This window comes from Hylobates moloch, unplaced genomic scaffold (assembly GCF_009828535.3).
Source record: "Hylobates moloch isolate HMO894 unplaced genomic scaffold, HMol_V3 SCAFFOLD_18, whole genome shotgun sequence".
Lineage (NCBI taxonomy): Eukaryota > Metazoa > Chordata > Mammalia > Primates > Hylobatidae > Hylobates > Hylobates moloch.
The window spans coordinates 38,560,800-38,585,502 of NW_026652293.1; the positions used below are offsets into that span (position 1 = coordinate 38,560,800).

Below are 24,703 nucleotides of genomic sequence, written 5' to 3' on the forward strand. Positions count from 1 at the left end.
CATAATGTTGGCATCTAAGAAATGAACCTCTACTTTGACTTTCCTCTTTGTATTTCTCTTTATTATTTAAATTGTTCACACTGAGCCTCTTTTAAAAAACATCGAAATTATTCAAAAGTAAACTGCTCAAATAAAAAATTGAATACACTAAATTACAAATATAACCAGGTTATATTAAATTCTAACAATACAACTGAAACTGCTGGACTAGAAAATTGACAGAGAAGACATCCTATTACAAAATTCCTAAACAGCTGATAAAGTTAAAATGCTGAGACATTTTTTTTCTCCTTTTTAAGATAAAGAACCTTATTCTTGTGGTTCTTAGAGACATCAGATTCAGCTATTTAGTCATGTGAACATTTAACTTCCTCAATTTAATTCCCCATGGCAACTCTAGCTAAATAAAGTAACTTGGAGGATTATTCCTTGTTAATTCATAATTTTTGTTTCTCCTTAAAATAAATGGGGTAACATTTGGAAAGAGAAAAATTAATAAATTAATGCTTTGTTCTATTAAAATATTTTATTTATATTTGTGTCAGATAAGCCAAGGAAAGCAAGACAAACAGTACTTTTAGTTTAACTGCAAATGAGCAAAAAAAAAAACAAAAAAAGCCACACAAATGAGGAAACCGCTTGCCTCCTTTTGTTAAAAAAAAAAAAAAAATTAAAATGCATTTGACTACAAAGCATAAAGAAACGTAATAATTTAGCCATAATTATAAAATTAGGAATTTTGTAATAGGATGTCTTCTCTGTCAGTATATTTCAATCCCTGTAGCAGTTAAAATGCCTGGTTTCACTGCCCCAGTGATTAACTGATATGCCAAAATTCTTGTTTATTCTCTGTGGTGTCATTAGATTCTCAGTCTGGAAAGCATCAAAATAATATACTTCACAATTTCCAAACTATTTTTAGAAGGTGCTTATGAACTACTTCTTTAAAAACTATGAGAAATTATTAAATCTCCCCTCCTTTTTTTTTTTTTTTTAAGTAAAAAGGGGTCTCCCTCTGTTGCCTAGGATGGACTGTGCAGTGGCACAATCATAGTTCACTGCAGACTTAAACTCCTGCATTCAAGCAATCCTCCCGCCTCAGCCTTCCAAGTAGCTGGGACTACAGACACCAATCACCATCCCCGACTTAGAAAAATTACTAAATCTTTTTTCAAGCAGATGTTCTTTACTAATACATACTACAACAACCTTATCATCTGCCATCTTCACATTTCTGTGCATTGTTAACATTCTAACACATCCATTTTAATTAGATGATAATAGTATTAAAGAGAAGAAAACTATTTTATCCTATCTCAGTAAGCAAAGATAAAGCTAACAGATGAGGTTTATTCCTAACTTTACTGTTAATGATACAAAAAGCACAGTGAAGACTAAGCAGAATTCTTTTGGAGAGCAGAGCTACAACATCTGATAGGAAAATTATCGATTGAGACCCAGATGTCATTTTTAGAGAGTCACTTTTCTAACCAATAACCATGCATTAAGATAGTCAAAAAATTGTAAACTGATAAATGTAAAGAGTACTCAAATCAATGTACAAGAAGGGCAGGTGAAGGTAATCAGCCTCTCCCATCTAGCAATAAGAAGACTACTTTATCCACTGAGGATTTAAGGCCAAGTAAATGCTCCTGGCAGAACTTTAGGGATTAAGTCTATGGAATACATCTCAGTCACATAGTGCAATGGGTAAAAACACCGCAGACCTCTGGAATTTGCGAATGCTCAGGCACTTTCCTCTAATAGTATTCTGCTGCTAGATGAAATATAGATATTGATTTAGAATTTTTATGTGCTTTTAGCCATATCATCAAATAAAATGAACTGTGAAGTCTACTCTAAGTTTTTTATCTATTATACGTAACCTTTTCTACCTGCTTGCATTTTTAGTAAGAAATATCAATCCCTTATCTGATCTTGAAGGTCTCTAATACAATGGGCTATCATCTCTGCTCTCATTTCTTCTCTCCCTCTTCTTTGTTTACAGAAACATCAATTATTATGTCCATTTCTATTCCTTCTCTTCACCGATACCTGCCAGTCTTCTATCTTCATGCACTGAACTTGTACTCTATGAATGGTCAGTTTGTACCTTCTTTTCCTTATGTTTTTAAAAAGTGGCAAATATGAAGGGGAGAGCAATAGTAATATTTATGTGCAGTGTCCCCTCTCAGAGCTAAGGGGTAGGCAAGGTAGATGGCAGTAAGAGATAATGACAAAAAGACGGAAAAAAGGAACAGCAACACAATAAAGGCAGGACATGCAGGTTCAGAAAATGGCTTTTAAAAGAAGAATAAAGGGCTGATAGCAGAGAGACTAATAAGATAGTTTTGCCTCAAGAAAAATCTTACAAACATTCTTAGGACTCCTAAGGATCACCTCCTCCAATAAAAAACACTGAATCAATGCACAGCTATTTTATAATGATGACTTAAATAAAATACCAATGCATTCTTCCCTTAAATCTAACGAGTAAAATATACATGAAAGAAACTAAGTATAAAAGCAGACACACATTTATGGTCACACATAACTTCTACCAAGTTCCTCACACCCGGCTTGTGGCAAAAACCTCCACTTCTGCAGCACTGCATATTACATCTTCACAGACTGTGCAAAGTCATCATCATAACCAACCTAAATAAGACGTAAGGAGTTTAAATGACCTCAATCACGTACCTGAAGACCAAAATAAGAATTATTAATGACAGCTAGGCTGTTTTAAGATAGCCTTAAGCCTTGATCTTATCTCTAAGAAGAACATAATATTTACCACACAGTTGTTTGATAAATATATTTTAATTATGTCAGGTTCTTAGTAACCTCTGATAAGTCAAAGGGAACTACGAATACTTGGAGCCTCCACACTTCAAAACGCAACTTTCCAAGCTCTTAATATTAACTCACGGTGTTAACCTCTTATATAGAGCTAGTAGTCTTTATATAAGAGGTAAACACCGTGAGTTAATATAGAGACTTATAGAGTCTTATATAGACTGCTATCTTTATATAAGAGGTAAAGAGTCAAACCACTTAATCAACAAAGTATAATTAACCCCTACAAGAAATGAAGGATGTAAGAATCTCAGGACTGAAAGAGAATTTACAAAGCATCTAATAACTAATACTTTTTTTGTTTTTTGGTGTTTTGTGTGTATGTTGGTTTTTTGTTTGCTTTTTTGGTTGTTTCTTTTTTTTTTCTTTTTTTTTTTTTTTTTTTTGAGACAAGGTCTTACTCTGTTGCCCAGGCTGGAGTGCAGTGCCAAATGCCTTGATCTCCCAGACTCAAGTAATCCTCCCACCTCAGTTCCCTAGTAGTTGGGACTACAGGCAGGCACCACCACACCTGGCTACTTTTTTCTATTCTTTGTAGAGACGGGGTTTTGCCATGTGGCCCAGGCTGATCTCAAACTCCTGACCTCAAGCGATCCGCCCACCTCAGCCTCCCAAAGTTCTAGCACTATAGGCATGAGCCACTGTGCCTGGCACTAGTAAGTATTAATATTAACAGTAGTTCTTGACCATTGTCTCACACAATACAAGCTATCACTAATCTTTCCTAATCAACAGTACTTGGGTGGAGAGGAGTAGTGAAAGAAAATGTGTAAATTTAAAGAATAAAAAAAATCACGGCCGGGCGCGGTGGCTCACGCCTGTAGTCCCAGCACTTTGGGAGGCTGAGGCGGGCGAATCACGAGGTCAGGAGATCGAGACCATCCTGGCTAACACGGTGAAATCCCATCTCTGCTAAAAATACAAAAAATTAGCTGGGCGTGGTGGCGGGCGCCTGTAGTCCCAGCTACTCGGGAGGTTAAGGCAGGAGAATGGCGTGAACCTGGGACGTGGAGCTTGCAGTGAGCCGACATCGTGCCACTACACTCCAGCCTGGGCGACTGAGCAGGACCCCGTTTCAAAAAAAAAAAAAAAAATCACTACCATCCTGAGAGCTGTGATCTGCTCTCTGGTTTAGACTCACTAATAACCAGCTACTACTTGGGTTCAACCACTATACAGTAAAAAGATCTCCTTTACAACATCCTTGCCAACTGCAGTCCCTCAGCCTCTGACTGAACACTTACTTCTAGAAAAGGGAGGTCAGTACTAAATGAATATTGTACTAAACTCAAAATACGCTATAAATGTAAAAGCCTGATAATGTTTTAAACTGTGTATTTTCATATCTGTTCTAGAGCATCCATAACTGTTTTAGAGTATCCATAGTAACTACATGATACCTGCTAATTTTAAACAACTAGATTTGCTAAAATCATACTATGTGGAACCAAGTTTCTGTCTACACATTATTTTCACTAACTGGTCCTGGTTGTAACCTCTTAAACTAATCCTTTCATTGGACAGCCCATCTGATATTTAAAGACTTACCTCCTAACCTCCCTAGCCCCCAATCTTTTTTCGACATTAAATGTCCCAATTCCTTCAACTGATCAGAAGACTGTCTACGAGTGGTAATGAGAACCTCAATCAGGGTACTGGTGAAAGGATTAGAAATGAGTAGATAAGGCCGGGCGTGGTGGCTCACACCTGTAATCCCAGCACTTTGGGAGGCTGAGGCAGGTGGATCACGAGGTCAGGAGTTCAAGACCATCCTGGCCAAGTTGGTGAAACCCTGTCTCTACTAAAAATATAAAAATTAGCCGGGCATGGTGGCGGGTGTCTGTAATCCCAGCTACTCAGGAGGCTGAGGCAGAGAACTGCTTTAACCCCGGAGGCAGAGGTTGCAGTGAACCAAGATCGTGCCACTGTACGACAGCCTGAGCGACAAAGCAAGACTCCATCTTAAAAAAAAAAAAAAAAAAGAAAAGAGTAGATAAAAGTAACAAGTTGACATGGTAGACCTAGCAATATCATACAAATATATGGATGTGTATAAGCCCACATACCAGAGAGGAGACTAAAGTGACTATGAGATTTCAGGTCTAACGTCTAGGAGGATAATGGTTCCATTAGCTGAAAGAGGAAACCCAAGTAGAGAAGACTAAGGTGAAGATAGGAAATTCAGTTTGAGATACAGTGATCTTGAGGTATGTAATAAGCAAATACAAATGTTATCATGGTGCCTTTAAGAGATGACTGGGTAATTGGGGCTCTGCCCTCATAAATAAATTCACTCATGGATTAATGGATTAACAGGTTATCAGAGGAGTGGGACTGGTGGCTTTATAGGAAGACAAAGTGAGACCAGAGCTAGTGTGTTTAGCTCCTTCACCATGTGATGCCCTGCACCACCTCAGGACTCTGCAGAGTCCCCACCAGCAAGAAGGCCCTCACCAGATGCAGCTCCTCAACCTTGGACATTTCAGCTTTCGTAACTATAAGGAATAAATTCCTTTTTTACATAAATTACCCAGTTTCAGTTATTCTGTTATAAGCAATGAAAGACAGACTACGACAATGGATAAGACCATTTCCAAGACCCATTATATTAGTTACTCTTGCCAAAAAAAAAGGTGCTTCCATATTACTGAAGCTAGTACTACATGTAATTTAAACACAAAATATCACGTTTATTCATCAAGTATTTGAGTGGTTACTCCTACAAGGCACTGAGGGAGATACAATGAGCCATGAAACCCAGTTCCTGCCCTCATTAATCTTACATTCTAATAAGCAAGATGGTTATAACTAACCATAAGGCTGAACGTGGTTATATCTCACAATAGAGATATAAAGTATCATAACTATTAAGAGACATATTTTCCCCCTTTCCAATGAGAATATTCACACATGAATAATATCACAGGGTAAAATACAGTCACAACAAGCATTCTTCAAATACAAAGAAGAAGGACTTAACGAAAAACATAAATCTTTCCATTCTGGTTATAAATACAGGAAAACATTAGGCCTATTACTTGGGAATTAGTTAAAGTACCCCCAACAATTATGTCTATTCTTAAAGATTAATGCTTGAATTGTATCATCAGTTAAAAGAAGAGCATTGTTTAAAATGTTCACAAACACAATTGTTTTGGTTTACAAATGGAATCACTTGATGTCACTTTTCTTGCATTCCTAATTTTAAATATTATTATAGCTGAAAAAATAGAGCTACAAGTTTAGAGCCTTACAAGTCTTAAAACTGAATATTCTCCAGCTGATATAACTGTTCTAGAGTTCCCTATAACTATATATTATAAAGTTTTAAATTATGTCACTTTAGTAGTTTTACAGATAACTGATTTTACAAAGAGTCTATTAAAAAGTAATTTGGTAGGAACCTAACTATATTTTACATTCATAACATAATCACACAGAAAAATAATTCATATGACTTTGAACACCTATTTTGACTATATATACCTTTAGTGGGATATATTCTAAGAACATAAAATGGCAAAGAAATCTTTACTTGGTAAATCTGTTGCTGGAAGCAGTATCAGTCAGTCTAGTAATTCTCAAACTATTTTATGTGTGTTGTAGGATAGGTTAGATGAGTAAAAATAGTGATATAATTGAGAATCAGAATTCTCTCTTTGGGAAAACAGAGCTATAAACAGGAATTGGAAGGAAGTGATGAGAACTCTGCAGTGTTGAATTTGAATTGAAGGTATCCTATGAACTCATGATTTCTTAAAAAATGTATATGTTGGCCGGGTACAGTGGCTCACGCCTGTAATCCCAGCACTTTGGGAGGCCGAGGCGTGCGGATTACCGGAGGTCAGGAGTTCGAGACCAGACTGACCAACATGGAGAAACCCTGTCTCTACTAAAAATACAAAACTAGCTGGGTGTGGTGGGCACATATCTGTGATCCCAGCTACTCGGGAGGCTGAGGCAGGAGAATCACTTGAACCCGGGAGGCAGAGGTTGCGGTGAGGCAAGATCCGCCACTGCACTCCAGCCTGGGCAACAAGAGCAAGACTCTGTCTCAAAAAAAAAAAAAAAGTGTATATGCATGTCCATTTAAACGGTCTAGAACCAATGACACCCAAGTAGCAAAGAGCATATTCAATAACCAGATCTTGGTTTTGTTTTGTTTTTTTGTTTTTTGTTTTGTTTTGTTTTGTTTTTTTGAGACGGAGTCTCACTCTGTCGCCCAGGCTGGAGTGCAGTGGCGCGAACTCGGATCACTGCAAGCTCCGCCTCCCGGGTTCACGCCATTCTCCTGCCTCAGCCTCCCTAGTAGCTGGGACTACAGGCGCCTGCCACCACGCCCGGCTGATTTTTTTTTGTATTTTTTAGTAGAGATGGGGTTTCACTGTGTTAGCTAGGATGGTCTCGATCTCCTGACCTCATGATCCACCCGCCTCAGCCTCCCAAAGTGCTGAAATTACAGGCGTGAGCCACCACGCCCGGCCCAGATCTTGGTTTCTAAGAATCATTTTCCACTAAAATAAACCAGGACTCTGTGGTAAAATGGCTGATTCCATGTACTGAGCAGGAAATTTACAAGGTGAGGCTGGAACATCTTATTGTGCAAATATGAGTAAGAAAGTGCTCAAACACCAATGTGGACATATCCAAAGTTCATGGGAACCAGCTTGAAGGATCTACTACTGACCAGATCTGAGATAATTTAATCACCAAAAGGAATGATGGTAGCAAATTATAACACACTGCATAGATTTTGAAAAAAGGATACTTGGGTACATAGTGATACTAAAATAAAAAAGAAGAGAAAGCTCTTATTTAGAGAAGAGAGTCAGCAAATATATGTAGGAATGACAGAAGGGGGAAATCACTATTTGGCAACCACCAATGCTTTTATCAATGACTACTAACATCACTGGATAGGAAAACAAAACCTGCAAAACAGAATATCCACATGACCTCAATTCATCACCCCTACAGATTACTAAATACAAAAGGGAAAACATACTTTCAGAATATGGCTGATTCAAAATCTGGCTAAACTAAGTGATCAAACTTAATCACCAATAATGGAATAAACCATCATTATGTTAATCCTAATATGATTAAATGGAAAGTTCAAAACATCACCCATGTAATAGTAAAAAAAAAAAAAAAAGAAAAAGAAAAAAAAAGAAAAACCCACAACTCTTCAATCTGAAACTAATTGTGAGGAAAAAAATCAGATAAATCAATTTTGTGAGGCATTCTACCTGAAGACAAAAAAAGAAAGAAAAGATAAAGACTATTCTAGATAAAACAGACATATAAGTACTAAATACAATTAATGTCTTTAATTGGATTTGGTATTTTTGTAATGGTATAATGACATTACTGGGATATTTGGAAAAATCTAATTGTTGAATGTGGACTGCACATTAGACAATATTATCATATCAAGGTTAAATTATTTGGATATGCTAATGGCATTATAGTTATGTAAGAAAATGTGCTAGTTCTTAGGAAATGCATGATGAATTATTTGGGAGTAAAGTGTCACGTTTCCACCTTACTTTCAAATAGTTCAGCAAGAAAAAATGTGTGTGTGTGTGTGTCTGTGTGTATTTATAGAGAGAGCAACAGCACTTGTCTAACAGCAAGGAATGAGAGCAAAAGAGGCACAATGTTAACAACTAGTGAATCTAGGTAAAAGGATATACAGGCATTTGTCATACTAGCATTTCAATGTTTTTACAGGTTTGAAAGTAAAAAGAAAAAAATAAGAGAAAAAGTAGAAGTTAGGTTGATTTTAGAGCAGCTGATCAGACTTCATAAAGCCTAACTACTCTTCACCCTATTCATAAGAGCTAAAAGCAAGTTCAAACTTCGAAAAGGTTTGGCTAAAAATAAAGGTAATAATCCTAACAAACAATAAGTAATCACAAACTAATCACCATAAGTTTTCTATCACAGCTGTAAACTACACATAATCTCGGAACTCTGTGAAAGATGTTATGTGCTGGTTTATCTGGGACAATAGTGAATAAGCAAAACTATTTTATATATTTTCTCCAAATCTAAATACCAAATAAATTTTTTTTCTCAACTTGAGTTTTATTAGTTACAAGGTATCCTAGAATTAAAATGGTGTCACAGGAGTCAAGATGATCTTGAACCCAGTATCACTATAATAATAATGATAATAAACACTTAAAATCTGTACGAAGTATTTTATTAACCTATGTACATATATCATCTCATTTAATTCTCACAACAATTCTATAAGGCTGGCACTATTATTATCCTCATCTTATAAATTAAAAAAAAAAAAAGGCTTGGAAAAGCTGTATAACTTCTTCAAGGTCATACTGCTAGTATATAGCAAATAGAAACCGTGAATCCAGGCAGTCTGACACCAAAGTCTCTTTGCTCTATACTCTCTACCACTTTACTAAGAAATGTAAAATTTAAACAATAAACTATAAATCACTACTGTTTGGGTTCAATGGCTCTCAAAAATTACATGAATGAAGCATTTCAGAGAAAAATCAAAAGTATGTATTTTTCCCTAATGCATTTATATTTATATATGTACCAAATGAATGAAGTTAGAAATTAACTAGATGCCAGTTTACTACCAAATCTCAAGTGAAAATAAAGATGGCATGTAACTGCATTATTCAGTTACCTATTCATATACATGGTTTAATATATTACAGATAGATTCAAAACAGAGACCAACATATTTCCAGATGCTTTCATGTAGAACCCCACCCCTGCTCAGTCAAGAAAAAATGATACCAAAAAAACCTATTTTAGGCATAGTACTACTCAAACATACAAAACTACAACAATGACACAAAAGGGTAAAAAATAACTAAGAAATTAACCTTAAACACTGCTACCACAATAAAAAATACTAATAAACAAAGCATGTTTCCTAAACCTGGTCCTCTTTCAATGTTCTCTACCTCAGTGAACGGTGCAACAATCCTTCCAGTTATATAAGCCAAAAACCTAAGATTAGCCAATTAAATCTTCCTCTCCCTCACCTTCCATGTCTAATCCATCACCTAGTTCCACCTCCTGAACACCTCTGGAATCCATCTTACCACCACCACCTTGTCCAAAATACCATCTCTCAAATGGGCCACTCCAACAATCTTCTAACTGGCCTCTCCCCATCCCCACTCTTATCCCCTCTATGATCAGTTCTTCCTCTGTGTAACATCAAGTTCTTTTTCAATAGCATTTACCACAGTTGTAACTTTAAATTTCTTTGACTATTTTATTTATGTTTGCCTCCTCTGTTAGATAGTAAATTCTATGAGGGTAAACACCATATTTACTCACTACTATACCATTGTGGCCTAGAAGAGTGTCTAGTTAATAAATAAATGCTAAATGATTGAATGCATGTCAAATATTACAATTTTATTTATAAATAGTCCTAAAAATAAAAATAAAGTGCTTTATAAGGCTCACCAATTATTCTATATCACAGATTTTTAGTTTTTTTTTTTTTTTGAGACAGGGTCCTAATTTCTACCTACCAATCCCTAACCACTATTTAAATTCCAGATTAGATCTCATCTTCATGAAACATTCCCTAGTTATCTCTCTTCTCACCTTTAACATTCTAAAACACCCCCGTAAAATCTAATACATATTGACTATATTTTCTGCTTCTTGAAGGCAAAGTTTACATCTCATACATTCTGCTAGAGTATAAGCTCCCTAAGAGCAGGGACTTTTCTTGTTCACTCTATATCCCCAGCACCTTGAAGAGTGTCTGGTAGGAATAGCTGCTGAGTAAGCATGTGTTGATTTAACGCTCTTTATATATTCCAGGATAGAGCACAAATCCTTGCAGCTATTGTACAGTGGGAAGAGTCGAAAAGAACTGAAGTAAATTCCTTAAATTCTTCAAGCTTCAGTTCTTTTCATCTGTTAAATGTAAATAATACTCAATAGCTTACTTAGTTGGAATAACTGAGCTAATGCTTTAAAAGCATCTATGCAGAGCTGAGGACAAGAGGATACTCTTACCAATAAATGTTTTGGTGATTTTGTGACAATAGTTAAATAGTAAGTAGTCACTAAATGCCTACTAAATGAATAAAATCTCAGGAAAAATATTAAAAGATTGAGTAATGGTTAGCTTATCATTTTTTTCAATAAAAAATTATATGAGTAAATTTATTCTGAAATATATTTCGCCCCAAATCTTAAGCATAGCTGAAACTATTTCAGCATTTTGTGGATTAATTAGGAATAATCCCAATTTAACATTGTACCAGTATTAATATTTATATTTTACTGACATGTATAGATCACACTTGATAGCTTAAAAAAGAATGATAATCTTAGTATAAGAACCTCTTTAATGCGATAATTGGAATAGAAAACAAGCAGCAAACTCATTTGAGTTACGTGATTCCCCAGAAAGCCAGAAAATTTCTGCCTTTTTATAAAACATTAGTGAACAGAATACGATGCTGTTCACCAGAACCATCAAAATATCTAGAAATACTTCATAACGAATCACCATAAATACATTTTTCCAAATACTTGAATCCTATTTTAAAGAAAAAGAGCATTAATTAAATGGCTTTTAATGACTTTTTGCTAAATTATACAATTCCTTACGTGGGCCACTTTTTGACATGTGGTTCTAAAAATTTTATAGCGAATGACCTGGTAATTCAATATAGCCTCAGATTATTGGACTAAATAGAAACTCTTCCTGTTCAAAGAAGCTTTAGCAATTTGAAACTCAGACAATACATAGACTTTAACTTTCAAAGCCTTTCCATTCCCTCTGGGTACTCTCAATGGCTCATAATCTAATTACAAGTCACAAGCAAGCAAGAAGGAAAGATCATTCCCTTGTCTCTTTCTGCCATCAACTGACACAAAATCATTGCCAAAAACCCACTGGGGACATATGGTCCAAGCAGGAAAACATAAGAAAACTCCTAAGTAATTCGGATATAAAAAGATGCAAGACGAGGTATTCTTCTCTAACTATAGGGTAGCAGTGAGCCCCATGTGGGTAAATAACCAATACAAAACGAACAGGTAAGCCAAAGAAATCACAAGAAATATAAACTCAGTAAGCAGTGATGCTGAGTTGACCGCTGAAGGTTCTCATATATGAATATAGTCATCATATGTAAGAATTTATTCTACACCTCCAACCTCAAAAGCCCTTAGATGCGGGTAGGGTTGGGAGAGTTCACGGTGAGCGGGAACCAAATGAAGTGAATGAACGTTAATATTTAGATGGAAAGGCATCAATATATGCAAGACAGTGTGTTATGGCTTGAAGCAGTAACAAACACCAAAAAGGGAGAAAGAGGCTAGGAATGAGAACAGAGAGATAGTGGGGATCCAGTTATTATTATTATTTCCCTTTTTTTATTTTTTAAAAGAGCCGGGCCGACAGAGCACTGGTATGAGGAGGGATCAAATGGATGCGATAGATCAGGGGAAAGAGTCTTGCCTGCAACATCTATGAAAACCACAAGGAAACGAAGAACAGCTGCCCACAGTTAGGCTTACGGTTTATCTCTGGAACCCAGGACAGAGCGAGGAAGAGTCAGAAGACAAATGACATTAGAAAGGAGAGACAAGGCAGGCGCCAACACCCTCAGAGAACCCAGATAGTTGGTCACAGGGTCTTCACTGAAGGTAGACCCCCCCAAGAAACCCGGTCATTCAGGGACCAGAGACACTAAGTCCCAAACTTCTCGACTCCTTTAGCCTCAAGCCGATCCCTCACCGAAACAGAAGGACTGGAGAACTGTAAAAATGTGCAGGAGCCACCAACCCGGGAAATGCTCCAGCTCTAGCAGCAGCCGCCACAAAAGCAGCCCGCACACACGCAGACGTTCCGACTTCAGCGCCGCAGCTACAGGTACTTTGAGCACCCCGGCCACCGTAGTAAGAGGAACCGCCTTCGCGTCAAATCCATCAGATCAGCCACTTCCGGGATACGAAAGCCTTGCGATTGGCAGTAGCGATAGCAGCGGCGTAGAGGCCTCTGCTATGCTTAAACTTTATCCATCCCTTTTTCCCACCTGTTCGCCACCCAAGCCGCTAATCCACCAATGCAGCAAGCGCAGAACCAAGAGAAAGTATCCATCTGTGAGCATTGTCTCTCTGATAGACAAACCACATTACGGCTGCCATAAATTCCTCTTGAGCAGTTGGACTTCAACTACCATCAGGCCATGCGGCATCACGCCCTTGCCTCTGGCGTAGGAACTGCAAGATCCAGCATGCATTGCGGCCCTCCTTCCTGGCACTCGGGACCAAGATAGAGTCTAGCCAAGCCTCACTTTGATTTAAAAAAAAAAAAAAAAAGCCAGGATGCCTTCTTATCCTGTTGTGAAGGAACTCTAAGCCAAGCCATTATTAGGACCGTAGGTTATTTATAAAACATCAAGGGATATGTGCACTCATTTTCCATATTCAGATTATTTTCAAGCATTAAAACACAGGATAGCCGGGCGCGGTGGTTCGCGTCTGTAATCCCAGCACTTTGGGAAGCCGAGGCGGGTGGATCGCTTGAGGTTAGAAGTTCGAGACCAACCTGGCCAACACGGTGAAAGCCCGTCTCTGTTAAAAAATAAAAAAAATTAGCCAGGCCTGGCGGCGGGCGCCTGTAATTCCAGCTACTCGGGAGCCTGAGGCAGGAGAATCGCTTGAACCCGGGAGGCAAAGGTTGCAGTGAGCAGAGATCGCGCCACTGCACTCCAGCCTGGGCGACAGAGCGAGGCTTTGTGGGGAAAAAAAAAAAGAAAGGAAGAAGGAAAAGAAAAAAGGACGGTCTGAAGATGCTTTTCATAACGTGGAAATTTTTGGCCAGGCGCGGCGACTGACGCCTGTAATCCCAGCACTTTGGGAGGCCGAGGCGGGCGGATCACTTGAGCCCAGGAGTTCCAGACCAGCCTGGCCAACATGGTGAAACCCCATCTCTACTAAAAATATAAAAAATTAGCCGGGTGCGGTGGCGCACACCTGTAATCCCAACTACTCAGGAGGCTGAGTCAGGAGAATCGCTTGAACTCGGGAGGCGGAGTTTTCGGTGAGCCAAGATTGTGCCTATGCACTCCAGCCTGGGCGACAGAGCGAGACCCTGTCTCAAAAATAAAAAATAAAAATAAAAATAAATAAATAAAGTGGAAATTTTTATCTTCACTCCTAAATGATGTCAAGAGAAATACCGTTACTGTAAAATGTAATCCTATGCGGTTTTACAGTACCGCAGATTTTGTTGGAGCAAGGACTACCAGACATGCTTCTGAATTACAAAGGAAATTATACTAAAAACTAGAAATAAAATATGAAGTCTATACCACCGGACTGTGAAACCACGTGGGAATGACAACCTTCAAGAATGAAGAGCTCTGGGAAGTGAGGAGCTGCCTGCCCGGCCGCCCCGTCTGGGAAGAAATGAGGAGCACCTCTGCCCAGCCGCCCCGTCTGGGAAGAAGTGAGGAGCACCTCTGCCCGGCCGCCCCGTCTGGGATGTGGGGACCGCCTCTGCCCGACTGCCCCGTCTGGGAGGTCTACCACGGAGGCCAGAAGCAATGTGGGGGCTGGACGTGGTGGCTCACGCCTGTAGTCCCCGCACTCTGGGAGGCCGAGGCGGGTTGATCACTTCAGTCTGGGAGTTCGAGACCAGTCTGGCGAACATGGCGAAACATATGAAAAATACAACAGACCAACCACCCCAACCCGGTGACAACAAAACAGGTCTACCCTGGAGTCATACTCTAATTTTTTCTATTTTCCTCCCTTTCTGATCCTTTATCCCACTTTTTCTTCCTCTTCCTTTTCCTTCTTCTTTGTCAAATAGAGGATTGAGTTATTATCACTGATCCATATAAAGTCCCTCTCTCATTTATTTTCTTTAATTCCCACTCCCCATTTGTATTCCCCGTCTTCCCATGTGCAACCTTCCTAATATGTTTGATACGCATCTTTTTGTTTGTATGTATTTTTAGAAAATGTTTATTGTTTTGTGTGCAAAAAAAAATTAATAAGAAAAGAAAAGAAAGAATGAAGAGTTGAAAAGTTCAAAATTAAACTTGAAATTTTTTCAATTTTGCAATGGATTTGGTGGTTTAAATTATTTTTTTATTCTCACAGAAACAGGTAGCTGGATTTATTTATTTTTCATTCATGTACTTGGACAACTAAATAACAAAACAACAAACAAAGGATATGATAAGATCACAAATGGCACACTTACTAGAGTGAGCAAAGTAGTTTTCTTACAGGATTCCATAGCCTGTGGTTTCTTGTTTCGAAATCCCCAAACTCTGTTCTGATTTTTTTTAGGAGAGACAGCATGCATCTAACAAGCTGTTTAGATGGCTTTTTGTAACTTTCATAAAGACCTGGATTACAAGAATGCATATATTTTATTTTTGGTATTGTGCATTAACAGGCCATGAGAAACAATGCTTGGATTCTTAAAATAACTATATAATTATACAAAAGTAAATTGTGTGTATACTACAGACTTGGATTTTCTGTAGATTTACCACAACAAATTTTAATTGGTTAGAAAAAAAAGGAGTAGAGTACCTTTCCTTTTTACAACTTCACACGAATCACAGGAGGAAACTATATTCTGCAACACTGACATGGCATCAGCTATCATACAAACTGCTTTCCAACTCTAGTGGTTAAATTATGCAGCGCTAGCAAGTAAATATTTAAAATCTATGATCATGGAAAATAATCTGCTGTTTTCCATGCTCATGCACCGAAACAATATGAATGCAGTGAGAGAGGACATTTCCATTGGAATGATTCAAAGGTAATGTTGATAAACTATAATTAGGTTATCTGATATTCATAGGTGTTTGCCATAAACACAAAATTGCATCCACTTATTAGTGATGTTATTAAGGAAGCTTTAAAAATATGCTAAATATTTGATGCACATATTTCTAAAGTCGTTTCCATGATCAATTGTGTAAATGAGCATGAGAGTTTAAAGAGTACATAATTTATCTAATAGACTTTATGTTTTTTGAAGAGATTCTTACAGCTGCAGCACTCAGACAGAACATTCTCTCCTCTAAATGTGTCTTCACATTCCAATTCAGCCAATTGCCAACCATGCAAGAATTAAAACTGGAGAAGCTGTTCGTTTTAGTTCAACAAAAATAGGATGAGTGCTATTAAGGGCAAGGCACTCTGGGCACTACAAGCTGTTTATGAAACACTGATAGTTTTGGAAATTAGTTAAGATTTAAAGGGAAATTAAAAGCATACATGAGCTTTATCAGAATAGAAAACAAAGTAAATATGTATGACACTGACTTTTAATAATCATCACACATTTGGTTAATTGAAACTTATAATAGCTAATATACCTTCTTAAAGGCAGGACCTGCATCTTAAACATATGTGTTCCTCCCAGCTCTATGCACAGTACTTTGTGCAGAGTAACTGGCTCTCAATAAGTGTTTATGGAAGTTCACAGTGATGATTAGGCCAGGTGCGGTAGCTCACACCTGTAACCTCAGTACTTTGGGAGGCCAAGGCGGGTGGATCACTTGAGATCAGGAGTTCAAGACCAGCCTGGACAACATGGTGAAACCCCGTCTCTACTAAAAATACAAGAAAAAATAGCTAGGCGTGGTGGCGTGCGCCTGTAATCCCAGCTACTCGGGAGACTGAGGCAGGAGAATTGCTTGAACCCAGGAGGCAGAGGTTGCAGTGATCCGAGATTACGCCACTGCCCTCCAGCCTGGGCGACAGAGCATGGCCCTGTCTCAAAAAAAAAAAAAAAAAATTTACAGTGATGACTGGGGCCCTGAAACTGCCTCTTCATGAATACTGTGTAGTTTTAATGTAAGCTGTTTCTAACTCTTGTGCTTTATTTTTTTAATTAGTAATTCAGGTTGTATAATAAAATAACTATTAAAACCAGAATAATTATTCAGAATGTCACATTCAATAATCATGAAAGCAACAATTTATATATATATATATACACACACACATACTGCTTAGTATGTGTATATGTGTGTGCATACGTGTGTATATGTGTGTGTGTGTACTTATATATAAAAAACACATTTGGCCGGGCGAGGTGGCTCACGCCTGTAATCCCAGCACTTTGGGAGGCCGAGGCGGGCGGATCACGAGGTCAGGAGATAGAGACCATCCTGGCCAACACAGTGAAACCCCGTCTCTACTAAAAATACAAAAAATTAGCCGGGCGAGGTGGCGGGCACCTGTAGTCCCAGCTACTCGGGAGGCTGAGGCAGGAGAATGGCGTGAACCCTGGGGGGGCGGAGCCTGCAGTGAGCCGAGATCGCGCCACTGCACTCCAGCCTGGGGGACAATGAGACTCTGTCTCAAAAAAAAAACAAACAAACAACAACAACAAAAAAAAACCACATTTATAATATATAGGTAACATTTATCTTAAGAGTCAAGGCCTTTCTAAAATGTCATCTTATTCCAGGCATATACTTTGAAAGTATACCAGCCATTCTAATAGCATTGCTTGTGAGGCAGCTCCAGATTTTTGTTAGGAAACTTTTACTTCTTAACTTCTACCAAGTGTATTTCTTATCCATCTCCTTCCTGGACCAGGAAAAGATGAAGATTCTATTAAATATATACCATGAATGCTTCATTAGGAATATTATGTTAAGCGACATTGAACTCAGCCTTGATGGAATGAATACCTTGTAGACTTCTAAAGGCTAAAAAATTGTTTTAAAGAACCCGGGAGGCGGAGCTTGCAGTGAGCCGAGATCGCACCACTGCACTCCAGCCTGGGCGACAGACTGAGACTCCATCTCAAAAAAAAAGAAAAAAGAAAACTTGGTGAAAACCTTTCCTCTTTCCCAAGTAACCTTATTTCTATCCCCTCTCTTATATCTTCAACCTCTTTCTCTCTCTCTCAACTATGCTCCCTTTACTTCAGCAAACAAACGTGCACAGGATCACCATAATTGTGAAAGCACCTTCAGTGGACTCAGCTTTCCTGCTAAATGCAGTCACTCACAATGCCCAGGCTGGAGTGCAGTGGTACAATCACAGCTCACTGCAGCCTCGACTTTCCAGGCTCAGGTGATTCTCCCACCTCAGCCTCCTGAGTAGCTGTGACTACAGGTACATGCCACCAAACCTGGCTAACTTCTTGTATTTTTTTGTAGAGATGGGGTTTCGCCACGTTGGCCAGGCTGATCTCGAACTGCTGGGCTCAAGAGATCCTCCCGCCTCGGCCTCCCAAAGTTCTGGGATTACAGGCGTGAGCCACCACACTTGGTCTGGTCTATTTTATCTTCTCTTTTTCCTTTCATAGCCACACTTCATCAAGTGCTACAAAGTAAACCGTAGCCTGGACATGCATCATGGGATCTCTTCACAGCAACTAGTATTTACTAAACACCCACAACTATGCTGGAAATATAGACAGAATTCAGTAAGGAGCTTATGGTCCCTCAGTACAATGTGATAAATGTTATGCTAAAAGTAAGGAGAGGATATTAAGAGTATGAAGAAGGTCAGTTACTCTCAAATTGAGTGAGGAGCCTAGAGGAGGAAGTTCCCAAGATGATTTAAATGACAAAAATAAGAATTAACTAGCTGTAGAAGAGGGAGGTTCAGCCAGTTTAGGACAACCTGTAAATTCATTATAGCTGGAACATGAGAGTGGGGTGAATAGTATGATATAAGTCTGGAAAGACAAACTGGAGCTATTTCACAAAAAGACTTTGTAGACCAGGCGTGGTGGCTCACGCCCGTAATCCCAGCACTTTGGGAGGCCAAGCTGGGTGGATCACCTGAGGTCAGGAGTTCATGACCAGCCTGGCCAACATGGTGAAACCCCGTCTCTGCTAAAAATACAAAAATTAACCAGGTGTGCTGGTGGGCGCTTGGTAGTCCCAGCTACTTGGGAGGCTGAGGCAGGAGAATTGCTTGAACCTGGGAGGAGGAGGCTGCAGTAAGCCAAGATTGCACCACTGCACTCCAGCCTGGGTGACAGAGGGAGACTCCATCTCAAAAAAAAAAAAAAAAAGACTGTATACTATGATAAGGATCTTAGACTTTAACCTAAATATAAAGAGAACCATTTAGGAGTGACATAACTAGATTGCATTTTAGTCTACTATTTGCTGTATGAAGAATGGATTGGGCTGGCAAGACCAATTAGGAGATTGTTTTCATAATTCAGTTTTTTACAATGAGAGATCTGAAATAAAGTAGTCTAGGGGCGGAAAGGTATTATATCTTTCCTCCCCGCCATAAGAGTCATGGCCAACACTCCTGTAACAAAAGACAGGTTAACAAAAGAAAAGCATTACAAATTTATTTAATCAAAGTTTTATGTGACACGGGACCCTTCTGAAATGAAGACCCAAAAACCCAGGGAAAACTGCCCCTTTTTATGCTTAGATTTGATGAAAAGTGGACAGCCATGGAGAAATGCAATTAGACAAAAAGGAAATGATCTAATAGTAAATTGAGTGGGGAAACCCAGTGGAACCTGACTGTTCGGATTCTTCCTGCCCTCTTTGGGTGATATTCTTCCCTCCTGGGTACAGGTCAGGACTCCTTCTGGCATGTGGGTTTTAAGATTTACTTTCAGTCAAGGTAAGTCAGAGAATTCCTTTCAGGCCAGCTCTTACACTGAAAGGTGGGGGAAGGTTAGAGTGGTATTTCTAGATTTTATGGCAGACTTTGGGGGAGAGGCATTCTAGTTCCTATGACCTGCCTTGGGGAAAAGGAATTCTAGGTTCCATAGCCTCCCTTGGGGAGAAAGGCAAGCCAGAGAAAGAAGAGCAGGAGAAGGTCAGAAACAGACTTTGCATCTGAGCCTTTCCAGTGTTCTTCAAAGTACTCAGCATGCCAAAGTGTCGTCGTTTGGGGTGTTATCTTCCAAGCCCCAACAGTAGAGATAAGAGAAGAGTGAACTATTGGCCAGAAATATTAAGATAATAGAATCAAGAGGAAGTGTGAGAGAAGGAATCAAGGGAGACGCCCACATTTCTGGCTTTTCCATTTTCCACATGTTGAGTTAGGAATGCTTAAGAGTTGTCCATATAGCTACGCCCAACAGGCAGTTAGATACAGAGCTCAAGGGGAAGATTTGAGCTGACTATATAGCTTCGCAAGTCATCCACTTTAGAGGACAACTGAAACCATGAGCATAGGTAAGATTATAAGCCATGTGGATGGGGATATGAACTAGTAACCAGGAAGTCAATAGGTGATAGCACAGATAGAGTGGAGAACGACATATGCAAATGTCATGGAATCCTTCAAAGGAATGGGATTTTAACATAAGAGCAGAGGAGTACTGGTTCAGATGTAGCATTGGAGAATGAAAAGAGAGCTGAACTCAAACACTGACCCAGTATTCTGAATGAATGAGACCAAAAAACACAAAAAGCATAAATTCAAGGTTGCAGGGGAACAAAATCTTCAGGGGAAAGTTGGCATTCATTAAGACCAGGAGGCAAAGCCAGAATTCTGAGGAAAATGAGGATGGAGCAAATTAGAACATCAAATAAGGAATGGAGAGATTCGAACGGAAAAAAATATCAGGAGACTGGATCGTGGGAAAGGCACAGGTGACAACACAAAAAGAAAGATGATGACCAAAAGGACAGAATATGAAGTATTATTCACCAGTCAAGGCTTCAAAACAGAAATCCTATATAAATCTGAGGTTCACCCTAGCCTGATGAATGGTACAGCATGGATAAACTTTGAGCATTTTGTTCAGTGAAATAAGCCAGCTATGAAAAGACAAATACTGCCTGATTCCACCTGTATGAGGTACTTAGCATAGTAAAATTTATAGAGACAGAAAGTAGAATGGTGGTTGTCAGGGGCTGGAGGGAGTGGAGAATGAGGAGTTAGTGTTTAATGGGTACAGAGTTTCCAATTTGTATGATGAAAAGAGTTCTAGAAATGGATGGTGGTGATGGCTGCATATGAATGTACTTAAATGCTACTGAACGATACACTTAAAAATGATTACAACATTGGGAGGCCAAGATGGGTGGATCACAAGGTCAGGAGTTTGAAACCAGCCTGGCCAATAAGGTGAAACCTCATCTCTACTAAAAATACAAAAATTAGCCAGGCGTGGTGGCGGGCGCCTGTAGTCCCAGCTACTTGGGAGGCTGAGGCAGGATAATCAGTTGAACCCAGGAGGCAGAGGTTGCAGTGAGCCAAGATCGTGCCACTGCACTCTGGCCTGGGCGACAGAGCGAAACTCCATCTCAAAAAAAAAATGATTACAACAGTAAACTTGCTGTTATGAGTATTTTACTACACACACACACAAATCAGCCTGGTGCAATAGCTCACACCTATAATTCCAGCACTTTGGGAGGCCAAAGTGGGAGGATCACTTGAGGCCAGGACTTCAAGACCAGCCTAGGCAACAGAATGAGACCTCATCTCTATAAAAAATTTTAAAATTAGCTGGGCATAGAAGTACACACTTATATTCCCAGCCACTTGGGAGGCTGAGGCAGGAGGATCACTTGAGTACAGGAATTCGAGGCTGCAGTGAGCTATGATCACACCACTGCACTGAAACCTGGGCAACAAAGCAAGAGCTTGTCTCTAAAATAATAAAAAACAAACGAAAAATTGGAAGAAAAAAAAGCAGTGCATGCCAAAACCAGGCAATGACAGAAGAATGTTCTCTCCAACAAATGGTGATGGGACAAATGAAGTTGGACTCCTACCTCAAACAATATACAAAAATTGAATTAAAAGCCGGGCGCGGTGGCTCACGCTTGTAATCCCAGCACTTTGGGAGGCCGAGGCGGGCAAATCACGAGGTCAGGAGATCGAGACCATGGTGAAACCCCATCTCTACTAAAAATACAAAAAATTAGCCGGGCGTGGTGGCGGGAGCCTGTAGTCCCAGCTACTCGGAGAGGCTGAGGCAGGAGAATGGCGTGAACCCGGGTGGCGGAGCTTGCAGTGAGCCAAGATTGTGCCGCTGCACTCCAGCCTGGGCGACACAGCGAGACTCTGTCTCAAAAAAAAAAAAAAAAAAAGAAATTGAATTAAAATAGATCAAATACATAAATATGAGAGTTAAAATGATGGAACTTTTAGAACAAAACATACAAGTAAATCTTCATGGCCTCTATTTGGTAATGGCTTCTTAGATAAGATACCAAAACAACCAAGAATGAAAAAATACATAGGCCAGGCATGGTGGCTCGTATCTGTAATCCTCACACTCTGGGAGACCAAGGTGGGAAGACTGCTTGAGCCCAGGAGTTTGAGATCAACCTGGGCAACATAGAAAGACCCTCTCTCTACACAAATTTTTTTTTTAATTAGCTGGGCATGCTGGTATATGCCTGTAGTCCCAGCTACTCGGGAGGCTGAGGCAGGAAGATGGCTTGAGCCCAGGAGTTTGAGTCTGTAATGAGCTATGATCAACACTGCACTCCAGCCTGGGTGACAGTGCAAGACCCTGTCTCAAAAAAAAAAAAAAAAAAAAGAAGAAAAAATAGATAAATTGGACTTCCTCAAACTGAAAATGTTCACGCATCAAAGGACAGTGAAAAGACAACCCACAGAATGGGAAAAAATATTTGCAAATTATGCATCTGATAAGGATATAATATTCAGAATAAAGAACTCTTACATCTCAACAACAAAAAGATAACAACCCAATTAAAAAACAGGCAAAGGACTTGACTAGACATTTCTCCAGATGAGACATACAGATGGCCAATGAGCACATGAAAAGATGCTCAACACCACTAATCAACAAGGAAATAAAAATCAAAACCGCGATGAGATACCACTTTTGTTCTAAGAATATAGATGTTGAATATGGTGTAGTAAAGTTGATGCAAGCACAGGAGAAGAGGACAAGGCTTGAAAGGAAGTGTGTCATACTCACAAGTCCCAGAGGGGAGGGTGGTCACCACATGTCCCACAGGGCAACGTGAGAAGTATCAGGTTTGGACCAGGTGGCAGAAGACAAGAGCAAGGGGAAAATCTAGATCAGAGTCTTTTTGGAGTTTCCATGGTAAAGACAAAGCAGGGCAGAGTAAACAGTTTAGGATTGGCTAGTTTGAATAATTCCAGGAGGCTATGGGCTATGGGCGTTATCTCCAGTTGCCTGGTACCTGGCTCTTGGACATTCAGGATGGGGAAACATTGGCTTGTGTGTGACAATTAGATAAGGAGATGGGTGATACGGTGAATAGATGCTGGATTGGTTGGTTTGTGTGAAAGGCATGCTCCTAGGCAGGTTGTTGTTATCTTTAGGAATTAGTTAGCCTGAGAAGGCTAACCTCTCCCAGAGTCAGTATGGCTCTTGAATACCAGAACATCACAAATACAGAACATAGGAAAATATAGTTAAAATAACATTGACCCTATATAGATGCCAAATAGAAAAACACAGAATCAAAGAAAACATAGTTAGAACGTATTAGGATGGCTATAATAAAAAAGTGAAAAATAGGAGGTGTTGGCGAGGATAAGATGAAATTAGAACCCTCATACATTTCTTATAAGAATGTTTAATGGTGCAGTCATTGTGGAAAAACAGTTTGGACATTTCTCAAAAAGAGTTACCTCAATAGAGTTACCAGATAGCCTAACAATTCCACTCCTAAACATATTCCCAAAAGGATTGAAAACGGGGACTCCAACAGATACTTGTATGCCAATGTTCATTGCAGCATTATTCACAATATCCAAAAAGTGGAAATAACCCAAATGTCCATCCACAGATGAATGGATAAACAAAATGTCGTTTACCTATACAAAGAATATTATTCAGCTATATAAAGGGGTAAAGTACAGATATAACATGAGTGAACCTTTAAAGGGGAAGAAGACAGCTAAGGGAAAGGTAAGAGAAAGAAGCTAAGGGAAGGAAGACAGCTACAGGGAAGGTAAGAGAAAGAAGCTAAGGGAAGGAAGACAGCTACCAAAGGCAATATATTGTATGATCTGATGTATATGAAATACACAGAATCAGCAAATCCGTAAAGATAGAAAGCAGATTCATGCTTTCCAGGGCCTGGAGGAGGGGCAAATGAAGAATGACTGTATAGTGGACATGGAGTTTCTTTTTGGAGTGATGAGAACAATATGGAAGTAGATAATGGTGATGATTGTGCAACACTGAGAACTCATTAAATGCCAAGTAGCTGTATAGTTTGAAATGGTTGAAATGGTGAATTTCTGGTGGCTATGAGGAGAGACTCCTTCTTCTTGAGAAAAGGAGAGGGAAGAATAGAGTGGGCTTTGCTTGCACCTTAGGTACCAGTTTGGCCACAGTGGGGAAGAGCACCAAGTGGGCATTTGGGGTCCCTGATTCCAGGCCTTGGCTCGTGGACAGCATTTCTGGACCTACCCTGGGCCAGAAAGTGGCCCGTTGTCCTGAAGGGTGAGTCCTAGACCTGGCAGCACTCACTACAAGCTGACTGAAGAGCCCTTGAATCTTAAGGGAATGTTGGGAGTACCCTGGATTACTCCCCATGGGCCTGTGGTGATGGTGGACATGGGTAGAGACTCCTCTGCCTGAAGAAAGGGGAGGGAAAAAATGGGAAGGACTTTGTCTTGTGGTTTCAGTGTCAGTTCAGCTGCAGTAGAAAAGTACCAGGTAGATTTTTAAGGTTTCCAGTTCTGGGCCCTAGCTCCCAGACAGCATTTCTGGACCTGTGTATGGTGGAACTAGCTGCCATGAAGGAAATGACACCAGACTGGCTGGCTTCATCACCTGCTGATTGTAGAACCTAGGGTTGTGACCAAACATAGGCAGCATCCAGATAGTTGCTATAGCATGTTTTAGGCAAGACCCAATGCTGTGCTGGTTTCAGGTCTG

At 39.5% G+C, this 24,703-nt stretch overlaps 1 protein-coding gene across 6 annotated transcripts in view; it reads right to left on the reverse strand.

Annotated features, from left to right (window-relative positions):
- The window catches only part of ATG4C (autophagy related 4C cysteine peptidase), an 83,892-nt gene extending 70,892 nt beyond the window's left edge, over window positions 1–13,000 (reverse strand). For 2 of the 6 annotated variants that reach the window (XM_032136662.2, XM_032136661.2), the window contains exon 1: window positions 12,617–12,736. The gene's annotated coding sequence lies outside the window, so the exon portion shown is untranslated. Of the gene's footprint in view, window positions 1–12,616; window positions 12,759–12,914 lie in introns of those variants that run through there. The other 4 variants (XM_032136658.2, XM_032136657.2, XM_058430551.1 and 1 more) reach the window with 4 other exon arrangements.
- Window positions 13,001–24,703: the final 11,703 nt, after the last annotated feature.